Source organism: Neodiprion pinetum, chromosome 2 (genome assembly GCF_021155775.2).
Source record: "Neodiprion pinetum isolate iyNeoPine1 chromosome 2, iyNeoPine1.2, whole genome shotgun sequence".
Classification (NCBI taxonomy): Eukaryota; Metazoa; Arthropoda; class Insecta; order Hymenoptera; family Diprionidae; genus Neodiprion; species Neodiprion pinetum.
In genome coordinates, this window is record NC_060233.1 from 26,433,646 (window position 1) to 26,450,416 (window position 16,771).

The window sequence follows — 16,771 nt, forward strand, 5'->3', positions numbered from 1 at the left end:
TTCTGCTTGATTTTATTTAAACAACTTATTTGCACTGCATACACGAAGTCGCTTGTCTGCCGCTCTGACGTCGCCAGCTTGCGTCTCGTCGCTTCGCTTGGCCCGGTTCTGCCGTAGCCAGCATCGCTTTTCCCGTCTACTATACACATAATTTTCATCCGAGGGAATCTAGAAAGTAGAACATGACGGAGCAGTTGATTAGAGGCTGTTTGTATGTAGTCTCGAGTAACAAAACTCATGTCCTCTCTCTCTCTCTCTCTCTCTCTCTCTCTCTCTCTCTCTCTCTCTCTCTCTCGCTCTTTCTCTCCCCCTCCCTCTCTGAGAACTTTACACATCTTAGTTGCAGAATTTCGCATGTCTGTATATACAAGCCGAGTGCCTCTGCGTCTCACCCACCACCGAAAAATTCAACCCTGCCATTCTCGCCTCGCTCTATATCACGATGAATTCCATGACGTGACCGGCGTTATAATCTCAAGAATGTAATCTATCCTTCAACTTTTCAGGCGCCCAAACAATGTGTGTTGAATCTCTGACATACGGTGGTAGCATTTTTTCTCTCTGGGTACACAGAACAGAGAAGAAGAAGAAGAAGAAGAAGAAGAAAGAGGAATAGCATTCTTCCGCATATCCGAAAGTGAGAATGCTTTCAGCCTTTACGAAAGCTTTCAATATTTAGTATGGATTTCTGCCAAAAAAAACAACATATATATATATAGCTTCGTCGTCAAATTGAGTCATTAAAAAGTGAACTCTGTTCTTCCGTGATTCTCTTATCTTCCAAGCAACTCCAAGTACATGCTCAAAGCCCAGTGTGCAAGATATAAGTATGATTGAATGAATTTCTTCAAATTAAACGGTATAAAACTTACACTAGAGAAAAGTGTATTGAAAGCATGACGAAATGCAAATGTTCAGATAGAGACAAAAATAATGATTGTATATAGATGTACCGATCAGGACTTCATATCGATTTTCATTAGATTTTGATTCACGATATTTCAACAAACGGCTATCGGAATGACCCAGTTGAATTTTCTTCTATACACAACACTCGTCGAATTCCATCACGTTTTGGTTGAAAAATTCCATCCCACGAAAGTTGAGGTGTCCATGATTCTTTATCGGTTGGTGCAATTATATCCGATCTGATTTTTACGCGAGTATCGCGGTTGTTCAGTTTATGATACGAGTATAATATTCCGGAAGAAAAGGGTTCACCCCTGCCATGTAAAATTGCCGGTATCCCCCTGGCCGGGTTTTTATAGTCATCGTGAATAATCGCGGCGAGGTCGAACAACTCTGGTTTACTAGGCCTTAGCGAAGTTATAGCGCTGTACGCAGAGTGTGTATTATAAATATTTGTTTCGTGAACAAATTACGTATATACATATACATGTATAGGTAGTACGCGGAGCGAATTGCACGTGTAGTTAGTTACTGTCGGATGGAAATAAAAGGAAAATGGAAGAACGGAGGGAAAAACAGGAAAGAGTAGAAAAAAAAAAGAAAATAACGGAATTCGTATATCGCACCCGGCTTCGTGCCTGCATTGATATGCACGTGTACATGCATACCTTGTACACGGTTGGATGGAAATGAAATTTTATTGTCAATGCATATATGCGCAGGCATCGCGAGCAGGAAACGCTTGTTGGGAAATCCCCGTGAAATTTGAAAATCGACCTATGCAGAAGCAGGTGGGTAGACATTCCGCATAGATAGAAACGCTTGACGATGCAGACAGTCAAATTAGCATTGACAAGCGGTGCCCAGAATTTTACAGCTTCATCGTCTTTTTCTATCTTAGTATAATCAGGGCAGGTATAAGAGTCTTTCAATTTTAATTTAATTCCTCGTTTGAAACGTAATGCAAGGCAAAAAAACAAAAATTCTTTCAAAAGTTTGAGAATCTCGACTTTTCGTAGAGTATAGTTTAGATGATCGCTGAGAAACAAATTTAATGTTTGCGGCTTTCGATTTTTTAACACCTCGATAATTTTAGCAAGTACACTCCGTTTTGGAATACAATATTATTTCTCAATAAGAAATGACCTTACAATTCATATATATCGTATGTACTGATCGCTTTCCTTATTGATTAGATAAATAATTATTGATAAGAACGACACGAGCAATTTTTAATTTCACAAGTTTTCATGAAAAATTTGGGGTAAAACATGTTCACTGCGAATCAATGTGACATAAAAGATATTAGAAAATAATACAAAAAAAGTAGTAGCATGAACAAAAACGTCTCTTACAATAAGAAAGACCGTATTATATGATGATGACGTAACCGAAAAAGATCATCTACGTAATTGGAAATATCAAAGGCTTGAAAAGTTTATGGAACAGTTTCATCGGATAATTTACTTGACCCTCAAATACAAATGTACCCAATACGCACTTTACTTTGCAGTCTTGCCTGAACAGGTGAAAGATAGTACATTCTGGATCAAGGGAATAAAGTCGACGAATCCCCATATGGCCTCATATGTCCCGCAAATTCGTTAAGAGGGAATAATATGCTACTTTCGTCCCGCTTTTCATGTCAAAAAATTGACATTACGGTTGAGTTGGGAATGAAAGTACATTATGTCACAAGGGAATAAAGTTGACTTTCATTCCTGTGTTACATATAGGACTTTATTTTCGACTGAACTCTGCCCGCAATATTTCTTTGAAAACGGGGACTTTTAAATCGGGCTCATATTTTCCGCCGATTAGGATTTGGGGGAAAAATATACCACTTTCGTTCCGATTTTGAAGTCAAAAAAGTTAACTTTATGGTTGAGTCGGGAATAAACATAATTACGTTTCGAATCACTAATTCTTACATGTAATAATCGGTTCTAGGATTTGATAAAGATCAATTTTTCAAATTCCCTTGTTCTCGTTTTTTTGAACACCGTGTTTCAGTTCAGGACTTGCGGGAATGGTGACTTCCAGCTGGGATAATAATCGCGGAGGGTAGTTTGGCGCCCGTCGTGGCTCGGCTACAGTTCTGGAATAATTTCCCGAGTAATTTTTCACCCCCACAAATTCGAGGGGCTTCGCACCGTGCTAATCTAACACCGAACGGAACAGATATTGTCCCGCTTATTAGGGGCCCAGGGCTCTACGGGTTGGACGGTACTTAAGCAGCGCGGAAAATATGTTAAGTGCGTCGCGAACATGTGTCGCAAAAACTCGGAAGTTATGAATCAGCATAAACTGTAATTCTAATTGGCTCTACGAAGCTGTACCGATGCTGTATAAGGTACACGCTAAAAACTTAACAACTTTTAAATACTCAGTGAAGCAAAAGAGTGGAAAACACTGAATCATGTTATTAACTACTCACAATTGGATTAAACGTGCGTCCAAGCCTCGCTAAGCGCAAGAAACGCTGTCGATCCTGTAAAAAAAAAAAATTGAGTATTGATGTTCGAGCGGTTCACAGAAAATTTAAGACAATTGATAAACTTCAAGAAAGGTGGATTTCAACGGGTTTTTGGTCGAAGTTATCTCACTTATCGGCTATGGCGGTTAACGAATGAATTAGGTGATGTTTTCCTTTGATTTTTCCATAATGAGACACAAATTGAAAAGAAACAAGAGACGTTCATTGCACAATTTTTTCTTTTTTTTTTACATAAGTTCTGCTAGTAATGTAATTTTATAATTTTATACTTTGCTTGTCACAAGATTTTAGCTATACGAATCTTTCATCTTTATAAGTACACTTGCAAAAAACAATTCCTGCGAGTTAAAAATTGTCCTTGAAGTTAGTCAGTTTCCATAAATGTATTGAATTGTGAGATAACTAGTATCGTAATAGTTTTAGGCATTGTAAAACTTACAATTTCGCAATTCATCGGATCATTGTCATTTTCATTGCTTTTGCTGCGTTGGATTAGTATTTTAATATTACCTATGTTTTTTTAATTGTATTAATTATCTTTCAACCAAGTATAACGAATCTACAGTACAATCATCGGATGCACTTTGGGATAAGTACTTGTGTCAGTTAATTTACGCTCAATTCTAATTATTTGCATTCAAAGCATTATTCTGGCAAATACACCATGAAAATTGAAAAAAGGCGTTGAATCAGTGTCAATGTTTAATACATTTCATTCATTGCAAGTGGTTAAATTGCTGTGAAATAGCGTATATATGTATAACTGTTTTGAGGATGAAAACTTTTTCAAATATCATTAATTATCCTTGTTTCAGTTGTGAAAATAGTCTGCACTTTTGCGAGATATTTTAGTGCCAGAATAACTGAGATCAAAAAACAACCCTCGGAATTAAAAAAAAATCAATCACAAACAGAAGAACAAAATCAGCAACGAATATATCAACTTCAATTCCAAATTTCATTCCGCGTCAGCAATATTACTGCAACTGACAACGATTGAAACCTTGCAAGTCGTTCAGTCAAGTAAAGTGATCATTGCTGCCGAATGATTTTCCTATTTTTTGCATAAAGTCCGAACCTTTGAAACCTGAACACATCCATATTCCTTCGATATTTTTTCTTTGCCTGAATTTTCTTTGGCAGAAAAAGTTCACTGTTGATAAGTTCATACATATAGATTCAATTACTAATCTGTCCAATGGAAAACTGTGGCGGAAGTGATAAAATTCCCGGCGATATTCGGTACTGGGGGGCTCAATGACTGCGGACGAGTGATCAATGTATTAGCACAGCAAGTGTTTACTAAATACTGGTTTATTTGACAAATAACCACGCACGCTACCTGCATACTTGACAGTGTAGTTATAGCTCCGCCTATCTTTTGCTGCACCACTCTGTACAACCTGCGGACAGAGATGGGCACAATTACGTTTACATATCTCTTCCTGCCTCTCGTACAGGCCTGCTTATACACATGCGTACGCAGCACGAGCAGGCCGTGTGTAGATTGCGTAATGAATTTTACTATCATCGTTAGCCCTGTTTATCCCCCAAACGACATATCGAAACGATCAGGATTGTCAATCACGGAGGCAAACCGATTGGTGCTTCCAAAACCACCTATATCTCTTTTTCACGACCTCACTCTCCAAGAGAATACAGTATATTTTGGAATTTAAGCTTTGACAATTTTCTTTTGATTTAATATTGTGTGAATCTGCAGCGTATTTCTAACAAGTTTGCGCGTTGTACCATTTTTACAATTTTGGTGTACAAATTTGATGCTTTTGTAAATGATGTAGTAATTACGTAAAAAGCGTAAAGCACACAAACAGCGAAGTCGTTAACGCGTTTTCGAGTTAAAATGAAAAGAACCAGCTGTGCGTTACCGGCGTTTAGTCTTTAAAAAAAGAGTCGACAGCTTAATCCCAATAAACTTTAAAGAAACGTTTTTAAAGCAGGGTGTTTGTTAAATAAAGTTTTTCTTTTACACCAAATCAAATTCCAATCCTACTAGCGTACTTCCTCTTCGAGTTTCGTCACGATTTGTTACCGCGACATTATCTGAGATGGAAGAAGAAGTGCGCCATTTCACGTCGTGTTATTGAAATGGGAATATGATAGGTTGGGTCAGGCAATTCTCGAACGATTTTATCGAATTTGAACACCAGGAGGAGATAAATAAAAATATGCGCAGTTCTTCTTTTGCGAATAGGCCCGCTGATGTTTTTTCTTCAGATAATAGGCAACACCTATTTATTTTATATTAAAGAAAGACATTTTCACATCAAAAATGTAACGGATGTCGTATTGCTCTACACTACAAGCGATAATATCTAGCGACACTAGAATTTATAACAGTCCAAGTACACGGGAATTTCCCGGAGTTCTTGAATTCCGTGAACTGTGTGGAAATTTATCACGCAATTTTACTTGTATCCTGAAAATTTCTGCACAGTAGAACCGGCAATACAAAAGAAAGATTTTTTTGGAGGCACCGTTTGCTCAAGGAGAATATAGTTGGATCACAATTAGGCCTTAGCTTATCGTTAAACAGACCCGGCTACGGATCGAGTATAAAGGTTTTGTAGTCCTATAATTCTTGACTTGAGTGATCAATCTTAGGCATGATTTCTTCCAGATGTATCATTCATTTCATTGTACCGAGATTTTTGTTCGTACAGTTTACCGAGCAGAAAAAACGTTTCCATAGACTAACCTGTCGTGAATTCTGACCCGGAAAACCTTATTCAACCACCATTGCCCTGTGGCGAGAGAACGAATAGACGTAGAGCCTTAGGGGTGGCTCCGTCATGTTGTAATCTCAAGAAAAGGGTCTACCGAGATTAGCCGCTGAGGACGCGCACTCGCCTAAGTACTCCGGGCAGTGAGGCAGCTTTGCGGCGGAACAAGACGGGCATGGTCGATCCCGTAGTACAGGGTGTTTGAATGAAACTCTGGAAGGGCTTTTTGGTTGATATATTAAAGTGTAGTATGCCTGTGAAGGTCAACGACTTATTTAGTGTTATTGTATAGGAGGATTCGAGACGCTTTGGAAAGTATCGAGATAAAGTTGATCACAATTTATTCTCCGCAACAGAGTGAAAGGTGAAAATTGGCTTTATAACGTTTGGAAGAGCTGATTTCGAAGCACTGCCTGTCTTTGATGATTTGAGTGCAATGGTCTGAATTGACTTTTATACGTTCTAGCATCTGTCAATAAAGTTCTGAAATTGGCAAAAAATTGTGATGCTGACGGATGGATGTGGAAATAACTAATTATCCAGCAATTGCTTGGAGAGTTGGATTTTTTAAGCCTGTGAAGCCTGCGCAAAGTGCCCCGTTTCTCAGCAGTGCGGTAAAACGACTTCGACGCATGCGCACAGCTGAAATTCTCGATTTCATACACTAAGGTGTTTTTCGGCGAATATCACTTTCAATTAGCTTCATTCTACGCACCGTGTCATTGCGAATAAGTTATCCAATTAAGTTTTACGCATTTTCAGTGGTACTTTCGGTACTTCTTAAATCGAACATTCCATTACAGGTGTTCAAAAAAGTAGCGCGTGTCACATGTGCGGATGAACGACATCTGATTCGTGCTATTGCAGAAAAAGAGAGAACTTGATGGACAAAATGAAATTAGAAGTCATCAAGACAGCACACCACAATAGTGTGAAGAACGGATCTCGATTAAATTAAGCTCTTTCTAAAACCATGAATTTTTAAAGAACATTACAGTCCTGACTAAAAATTCTATCAGTCAAATACCGCGTGCTAAGAAAGTTTTGAGCAGTTCCAACAAATTATACTGTTCGTTTTTTCAATCCCAAGTTTTTTTCACTTTGCTCAAGCTGACCCTGTTTTTCAATCTTGACTATTTCATTTCTCAACCGAATATCATAAAGATTCATTTATTCTACCTTGCGATTTGTGTTCGTAGGTCGACTTTTGTATCACGGCAATTTCAAAACACATTTGCGAAAGCTGTACTGTTTGGCCTACTTTAGAGTATGCACTCTTCCGACCTAACGTGAACGCTCCTGTATACACGTAGATAAAACAGGTGGAGGCAGATAGCCTTGCCCTATATCTACAAACGCGGAAGAGTTTTGGTACCAGGCCATGTGCCAGGATAGAGGCTGGTAGTAGCAGTGCGGTTTGTTGACTCTGGTCCGCAGTTCGACCTCATATCGTTTGTGGGGGTCGTAGAAGCGGGTATCTCCGCCCGTGAAAGATACTGGGTAGGTAGGTACGCCTAGCCAGTAACAAATTGTGGAGATATTCGCGCCGGTTGAGTCGTATTAAGACGAGATTCGACGGCGTCGCAACCACGACCTTAGTGGGAGTGGGAGAAGTTTCCCTTATTCCCGCGAGTACGGGACGTAAAAAGCAAGGTTCACGGCTAAGGCCTTGAGCGAGGATCACCGATCCAAACTCAAACCGAATCTACAACTTCCAAGACGTAATGAAATATTGAAATTCAGTTGGAAACAGACAGCGCGGTTATGTCTCGTGCGTCATGCGCATGTTTGAACCCCGAAGTGCCTGAGGCGAATACGCAGCTTTGCAGTGTGATTTGGCGACTTGGGGAATCGTCGTTTCTGGTATTCAGTCATCAAGTTGCCATATATAATAAGCGAAACAGTGGTTTCACAATAAGATAAAGAAATTCATAAGATTCAGTCCGAGTTCGTGACGCAATGGGCTTTTGAAGACGCTGCTTTGAGGGGACTTCCCTAAACTCGCTATTACCCGATAACCAAGTCGTTATATTGGCTTGAAATTTTTACAACGCACATAAAACATGCTCACTTTTGCGGTGAACTTCAATTCCACCTAAAACGAATCACCGTTTATCGCATGAGAAATTTTGTCCACCAAAAAGTTTCCTTTGAAAATTGAACTTTTTGAGGTTCATTGCCCACTGATGTGAACGAAATTCTTCTCTTTGATTCATACACTTTTTTCAGGATGCCAGTGATTACAAGGGTTCACTTTCAGGGATGAATGATCTTCGATGGGATCGAGGACTAAACCTCTGATATGGATGAATATGGATCTTAACAGCAGGCGTGGCTTGTGCAAAAAAACATAATCTTCACTCCGCCATAACTCTGTGAGGTTTGATTCTATCTTATCAATTTTCCTCTCCTTTTTGCTACAAGATTCGTGTTCCAGAAGTTGACAAGATTGATGTAACTTTTCAAAATATTTATATTCGTTGAGAATGGACATTAATTGCACAAACTATTCAACTTCATCCAACATATCCGATTGTGCAGTTGAGATCAAATGAAGAATGTTATGCTAAGGTTCGTTCGGCGCTGTCCCCAATGACGAGATATTGGTAAGGTTCACATTGTACCGGTTCTCCTACTTATTGCCTATTCGTTGTCATAGCATTCTGCAGATAAGGTTCACGAGCGAGGAAACGATTGGAAATCACCTTCTTTCAGCTGCACTTTGATGCATCAACGATCACTGGCTCCTTCCCATTTCGTTCCAACGCGGGCTTGACCTCGTTTCTCGATATTTCACCGACCTCCCCAGGTCACGTGGCTATCGTCAAAGCATCCCGTAATAAAGATACCGACCAACGACATCGCGCACGCCACGTAGATACGAGTATCTTCACATTCCGTAGAATATAGACGTATAGACGCCTACACACTACATGAGCCATCGAACGAACGAAAGGGATAAAAACTTTGACGGCAAAATGGACGTACGTGGAAACACTTCGGATGCGACGATCTGCACTTCTGCACTAAACACTGTATAGATATCGCTACAGTCGACGAACATTGATAGGTTTATCCCTCACGGAAAGAAAACCCCACTTGGTTGTAAATTCGTACCCCCAACTCATAGATAATGCTAATTTCCCATAAGAAAAAAATTAGGGGTACGAATTTACACCCAATTTGGGGATTTTTTTCGTGAGGGACAGTAGTCACTCCCAGTAGTGGAAAAAAGAGAAAAATGAATCAGACACACGTTGGCATTTTCGGTATGGCCTCACTTTGGGCAACAAGGTGTAGGTACTATACATATATAGGAGAACCTTCTTCAACGATTGAATCCATTAACGATACTTTGCTTGACGATTGGCTCGCTGTAAGGTTACCTCGATCCAATCAACGATGATGGACCCGTTACGAAACCTTGATTGAACTCACAATCTTCTAATCAATCCTCTACCACTATCCTCTTCTGCATTACCCAACTTAACTTCGACCACACCAACACCACTACGGATCCTTGTGAAAAGAGCGTCTCCTGGTAAACCAATTCAGGTATGAGGTGTAAGTGATGGAAAGTCCGATTCAAGTAGTTAGACCCTAAACAATGTATGCCAATGTGTAAGAATCCGAGATTCTCACGAACATGAAATGGAAACGGATAGATTGCGTACATTAATTGGAAATGTATGGAAAAAAAAGTAGACAGTGTCGGTTGTATTTTGATTTCTGTATAATCTACTAAAAGAACTTGACACAATACAAATTTCTCTACGATTATGAAACATTTTTGAAGTTTTGATCATTCGCTGCTAGGTAATCTTACAAAGAAGAAAAAAAACAAACAATATATAATGCGACCATTTCGATTAACTTTTCTTAGAACAGTCACTGGATTCAGATTATTGATACAACCGACGATCGAATAATTCCGATGAAAATTGCAGAATATATATAATATATAAATATAATGGGTTCGGTTGAAAATCCCCGAATATCCCGAATTGTTCGTTCGCCAAATTTCCTGGCGAAATTCCACACGGTCAAGTGACTCGACCGAATTTCCCCATCCGAAAGGATCGGTTATATTTCGATTCAATTATTCATAATTTTCTCGCGCCCTTGGCAATATCCTGAAAATAACCGCGGCGTCGATACAACTTGTAGAGATTTGATTCCGCAGTGAGGTGAAAGAAAGAACGAGATCGTTGCGGAAATGCTGCGGACCGTCTAGCTCGTCAGTGATTTGAATTTTTTTCATTTTACTTTCCATTTTTCACGGTTCAGGCCGATTCATCCGTATGTGCGTTCATTCACGTAGAGAATATCCCCTCTGCAACAATGGGCTTCTGTTCACTGACCTGATACATTTTTGATTCAATGCATTCTCTCAGCGGCAAGAATTACCGAATATACGCTGCTCGAATCAATTGATCGCATGTGCGGGGCCGACATTCAAACATTACTTAAAATACATCTCTGTTATAATAAATCATCCGTTCCTTACGCGACCGTAATTATTTCCGAGTCCTCTGATCTTAACTCAAAATCAGTTGAGGTGTTCATGTATTGACATTCATCAAGCAGCTCATTAGGAACCGGCAGAGATAATTTTACATCTGCTTCTCGTATCTATTTCACTTAATTTCAGACGTATTGTTGTATCGAAAATTCACCCATACGTTTCATATTTTTTTCTCATTACAGAATATCCTACAATTAAAAAAATTGCACGTATGAGTGTTGACAATATTTCTCAGTGAATGTCATTCAATAACTCAAATATAATATCTGTTTCCAGAAATGTAGAAACGCCGTTTCGGAACAGCGAAAGCTCCGTGCGTTGAAAGACGAAATATTTCTACAAAACAGCGCCATTCCCCAGAAATTACCCGTGTGTGATATACGGTTTTCGGATACGAATCCAGACGAGATTCCATTGGACACAAAGGGCAGTTGGTAAAATGGTGCATCCGTGTACAGTTGGCTGCAAGCTGCTGCGGTTGAGAAATTTACTTGCATGAGAATTGTGCTTGAAAAAATGTGCTCCGAATCTAGGTTAGCATTCATTTCCTTCCCTGTGAATTGCAGAGTAAAGGTACATGGATATCTGTGTAATTTTCTTCCCGTCAAGGTCCAGTCCGCATATCGATCTCTCTCTATTTATGGATAATCTGAAACGAACTATGATATTGGAAACACATTTGATTTGCGATTTTTGCCAAAGCTTTGTATTACTCAAGAAAATTACAGTAGTTTTCGGATACACCGATAGCAAGGAGGATGAACAACTTCGTGGGATTGCACCTTCCATTCTGCCAGTTGTTGCATAATTAATTTCAGCCCTCCAACCTTCCCTCACCTTAACGTCGTTACTCCTCCTTCTTTCCTTATGGTACCTTATACCTTTTTTCCCTGGGACCAGCCACACTTGTATTCCAACCGTCGTTTATCACATGTAACAGTTGTTTTGCCAGCTTACAACCATTGAATTCACACAGCATATTCTGCGCTTCTATAACTATGTCACGTCGCGTCGCGTTACTATCAACGAATCCAGAAACTGGTCAAAGAGTTCCGAAGTTCGGATTTTCATCACCGAATTTAGGGTTCAATTTTACACAATTTTCTTGCTGTGAATTTGTTGGCTGTTCAACGTCAACGTTTGATCAAGATTCCCAAGCAATTGCTGTATACCACAGTATATTAAAGGATATTGGAGAAGATAAAAACATTGCGGAAAATAAATTAAAGTACAGCTTTCCTTACCGCTATCTACACGGGTTATGTCAGTGTACAGGAAGACATAGAATCGCATGCGCAAGCAATAACCAATAACGACGTATGACGATGAGAAATCATGAGAAATAGAAGTTTCTGTAACATCGATGTGTACTTTGTGTTATTAAGACTGATCGAGCAATGAATCCGGGTTGTCAATTTCACTAATTTCTTATTTGAGAAATGGGACGCTTATCACTCGAAGTCGAATGATTTGCTTGATGAAAGGCCGGTTCTGTGGATAAAGCTTCGACAGCACGAGTGATGTACATTTAAGGGAGATCCACGTGGCTGATATTAACCTTTTAAATAATGATTTCACAATACTGACATGGATTTCATTTATTATGGTTACGACAAAATTCTAGTGAAATGAATAGCGCGCGCGCGCGTGTGTGTGTGTGTAGAAACTCAAAACTATTTTGAATGTATCTGTATCGTTTTTCCAAATATAGTTGAAAAAAAAATATCGATTTTACCAAATAAAATCTAAATTTGATATATTATACCAGCTTTTTATAAACTTTATTTATCATCATCATAGACTTGGTATTCGAAGCTTTTTTATTACTAATGCTGAATATTATCATTTTGATGATTGAATACGCCGGATCCGCTCAAAGCCGCACAGTGGTCGGAAATAAAAAAAAGAAACCGATCGATGACTCAGTTTCCAAAACATTTCAATCAATTTGTGATTACTGTAGAAACTAATATCCGGGTTTTCAATAAATCATAATCAATAAGTATCGATATTTCTACTCTACCGTGACAAACATCAATCCGAACGAAATCAAATTTTAATTATTATTCATTGCCATTAGTCTGGACTTTTATAATCTCGAATTGAAACACGTGTTTCACATTGAAACATATGTATTTTGATTCCTTCAACACCAGCGACAGTTGGTTTTTTGTTAATATTGACATTCTGACATAACTCGTGGAATTGAAAGCTGCTAACTTTTTGGCGAGTGTGGAATACTGTTTCTAAAAACTTCTTTTTTGTGATTTTCGAATTTGATTTCACTTATTTCGGGTTTTCTCAAGGATGAAGACACGTTCAAATAATTTCAAGGTTTTGTTAGGTTAGCCTTCGAGGACATTAGTAATCAATTGAAAAAATAAAAATTAGCAACCTTGGATCATCGTCATTTTGTAGGCCGAGCTTCAGCCGTCGGTCCCTTCATAATGAGTACGAAAATTCTTTTACGCTGTGAAACAAAAAGTGTGACTACAGAATAACGAAGTTTCATTGATTTGTCCTCGATAGAAAAAACAAGGATTATCACAAAGCGGAGTAAAATTTCCTAAATTGTACACCTTGAATGAAATATGAATACTGTGAAATGCAAACGCGACATTGATTTCCGATCAAATGCCACTTGATGTAGCGGAAATGAAATTGAATATTAAAATTTAGCTCATTTATAGCTGCTAATTGGTGCAAATGGATAATTGAAGCTGAATTCGTTCACCTTTATTGAACGAAGAACGAATATTATAACGCTGAAATAATGTTTTCTTTGACGAGCTTGTGCGAAAAGTTGATTGGAGGGTATGCTAGTATCATCAATTTGTGGAGCAGCAGACTATCATTAAACCGAAAATTGATAGCTGAAAATAAAAATCTATTAAGCCGTGTTCGACGAATATAAAACGTACGAAACGCTATTAAAGCGACGTCGGTTCCCCATCGGTGAATGGAGAATTGAAAATAATTTTTGCTAACCGGTAATCGCTCGCCAATCAACAATCGTTGACCGAACATAAAATAAACTGTGAATAATCTCGTTAACTTCACGGTTTAAATATAAAACAGGAATAAAGAACGAACCGTCCGCCGTAGCAAAGCATTGCTAATGACTGGTCGCGGAACAATTCAGTACGTTACAAAACCGAATAGAAAACCGGCAGGAAATCATTCACGAATGCCGGGAATTATTCAAAACTTTGAAAATTCGCGGGTACGACATTGTCGCATGAAGTATTTCCCGAAGTTGAATGAAAAGCGAGTATATACAGGATGGAGAAAATTTTCCGACTCGGTGATCAAAAACTAATCGAAATCGGACTGCAGTTTGATCGATTTCTCCATCATTTATCTACCCTGGACTCAATTCGAACTTCCATAATACCGACTCATATTTATTGCGAGGGAAGTTTTTTTTTTTTTTCGTTTTTCCAGGGTTTGATAGCAGAGGCTTCACGCTGTGCGTGAAAAACAGCTCGTACCTACAGCCAGTTCTGCGCGCGATTGGTATCAATAACGTGGAACTTGCGTGAAGAAACAAAAGCTTTGGTGTTTTGGCCTATGCCCACCTGCCGGCTTTTGTTTCCCCCAGTTGTTTGGGGGAAAATAGCGAAGATTCCAACGGCTTGGTGCATGCTTAAACCTTATAACTTAACCCGTCGAGGCGTGCTAATAAATTCCTCTGCGGCATACGACGAATATGCTTATATACCGTATAACCGTGTTTAATAAAAATGCGAGCCGTTCTTTCCGGCCACCGACGATATTCCGTCGTAGCTAATACAAACTAACGGTGCTCCTGTAGAAGAATTTACCTACGTAACGAGATTTGCCTGATTACTCTTTACCTTGTTTGACTAAACATCTGCATATTACTGTTTCGTTTTTATTATTCAAATCCTTCTGCCTTTTCTTATCTCGTCAATTTATATCCTCCCCCATTCGCAAAATCTTTATGCGAGATTTCATTTGTCCGTCGCAAAGTAGAAAAGAAGACACGGAGTTTGGTCTAACATTGTGAAAATAATAACCGCTTCGTGCTGAATGTTTAAAGTCATTAACCGTACTTGTAGAGATCTTCTCCGCTATTATACTTTCGAGAATTTTACATTTGTTTCAGAGGGTAACTAGCTTTGAAATATGAATTATTTGAATATTTATGCGATCTGCTCATTAGTCGGAATGTGGCTTAACATAGTAAGTCGGTTTCAACGGTTGCTGAAACAATTTCAACCTCTTAAGAAACAGCTCATCATTTTTCTTTTTCTTTTTTTTTCTTCAGTTTACATTTAGAAAGTCATACATCAAACAATTTTGTGCAGATGACAAAGTATTTACCAAATAAGTTTTTCATTTGATAATTAAATATGTTGCGGTTTGCTGCGAAATGCCACATAAATAATAATAATAAGACAACATTGTTTAATGCAATGATGAAAATCCATAGCTTATTTCCATAAAATAACCAAGCAAGAATTGCGTGTACTCAACTACACTTTCTAGCGATGACGATTCACTGATTCAGTTTGTTCGTAAATGCATAAATCAGAATCAGATATCTCAAACTTTTTTACGTCAAAAAATGTGTATCACAGGTAGAAAATTAAATCCATTAGAAAAATTCGACGTGATAATTTGTCTGCAACTTTCTTCACGGCTTGTTTTGCGTTTTTATTCAACTGCATAACGTTAAGGTTACAGAATATATATTGCAGTGAAAATGGTTTTGCCAAGGAAGATGCGACCGGGTGTAATAACGGAATTGAAGAACAGACGAAGCCGCGTAATACGTCAGAATTCTTACAATTAAATCTTTTCAATGGCTCCAGCGGCGTTCCACGTGTATAATCAAAGGGATGAAAAGCGCGAGGGTGAGTTGACGCTGTGCAACGTCGCGTCGTGTCTGCGGTTTGAGGGTTGCGGAAAAGGGCGACGAGAGACGGAAGGCGAGAGGCGAGAGGCGAGGGATGGACGAAGACCGAGAAGCTGGAGTGACAGATTAAAGGGAAAACGTGTACAGTCAGCCTCGATACAGACCGTGCTAAAAAATTATACTTTCTCGGGTTTTTCGCCTTTCGATTTCTCCATTTGACGTCGCACCTACAAGTGTATGGGCTTACTTTCTTGCTCTCGCTCTCTCACTTCTTTGTTTGTTCTCTACTCTTATTTGCCTGAAAATTACTTCCTTATAAACCAGTGATCATGAAGATCCTGCCCGAATTCCATTAGCGGAGAGCACGGCCAAATTATCGCACTAAGAGAAATCAAAGAAAAGTTAGGTTTGCAGGTCATTTTGTGCGTTATAATCTTTATCTTTCGGATATAAACACCGTGGCTCTCATTCGACAAAATTTCGAGACAGCAAGACTCAACCGAGGTTGAGTAAACTTGATCCTCCAAAATTAATCAAAAGAAACTGTAAATACAGTATTTTTCGCGGTATTTTCATCGTCATACGAATCCAATGCATTCTCCCATGTCCACAGTTTGAATTGATTGTGCTGTGAATATTAGATATGTTTTTTCTACCTTACTATCACCGAATTGATCGCGGGATTTTTTGGGAACCGATGGACTCATCGACATTTTTTTTTAAATCTGATTTTCAAATATTAGACCCTCAAAAACCTAGAGATTTCTTGATACTAAACACAGCTATTTTTCAAAGAAATCACCACTTTTTCGACATCGGCATTACATAGGTGCAGATTAAAAGTAAAAAATCACGTGAAGATCATCAAAATTAAATGTGTTTAAATGTGAATTTTGTGCTAGTGTAATTGATAAAGTAGTATTAAGAAGTGCAATATGGTATGTTACTTTTTTTTTCTATTCTCCAAGGTGTTTGATTTTTCAGAATGATGTCAAACGTTGTGTGCTGCGATAGTCGAAGGTTTACCGTCTGTATACAAAATGCTTAAGCACGATGAATTCTAAATGTAAGGGGGAGTTTACTCATTAGTTGATATTTTATTTGTTACTGCCTAAAAATATGTATACATAAATAAGAGGGTTCAAAAATTCAGTTGGTTTATAACCACGATCATCACTTACAACTATACTGGTTTTCTTTCATGATGTAGGTGT

The 16,771-nt window shown here is 38.6% G+C and overlaps 1 protein-coding gene across 1 annotated transcript in view; it reads right to left on the reverse strand.

The window, feature by feature from the left end:
- Lar (tyrosine-protein phosphatase Lar) overlaps nucleotides 1-16,771 on the reverse strand; it is a 464,266-nt gene that overhangs the window by 334,824 nt on the left and 112,671 nt on the right. The window contains exon 4 of the mRNA XM_069133249.1: nucleotides 3,347-3,400. The gene's annotated coding sequence lies outside the window, so the exon portion shown is untranslated. The remainder of the gene's footprint in view (nucleotides 1-3,346; nucleotides 3,401-16,771) is intronic.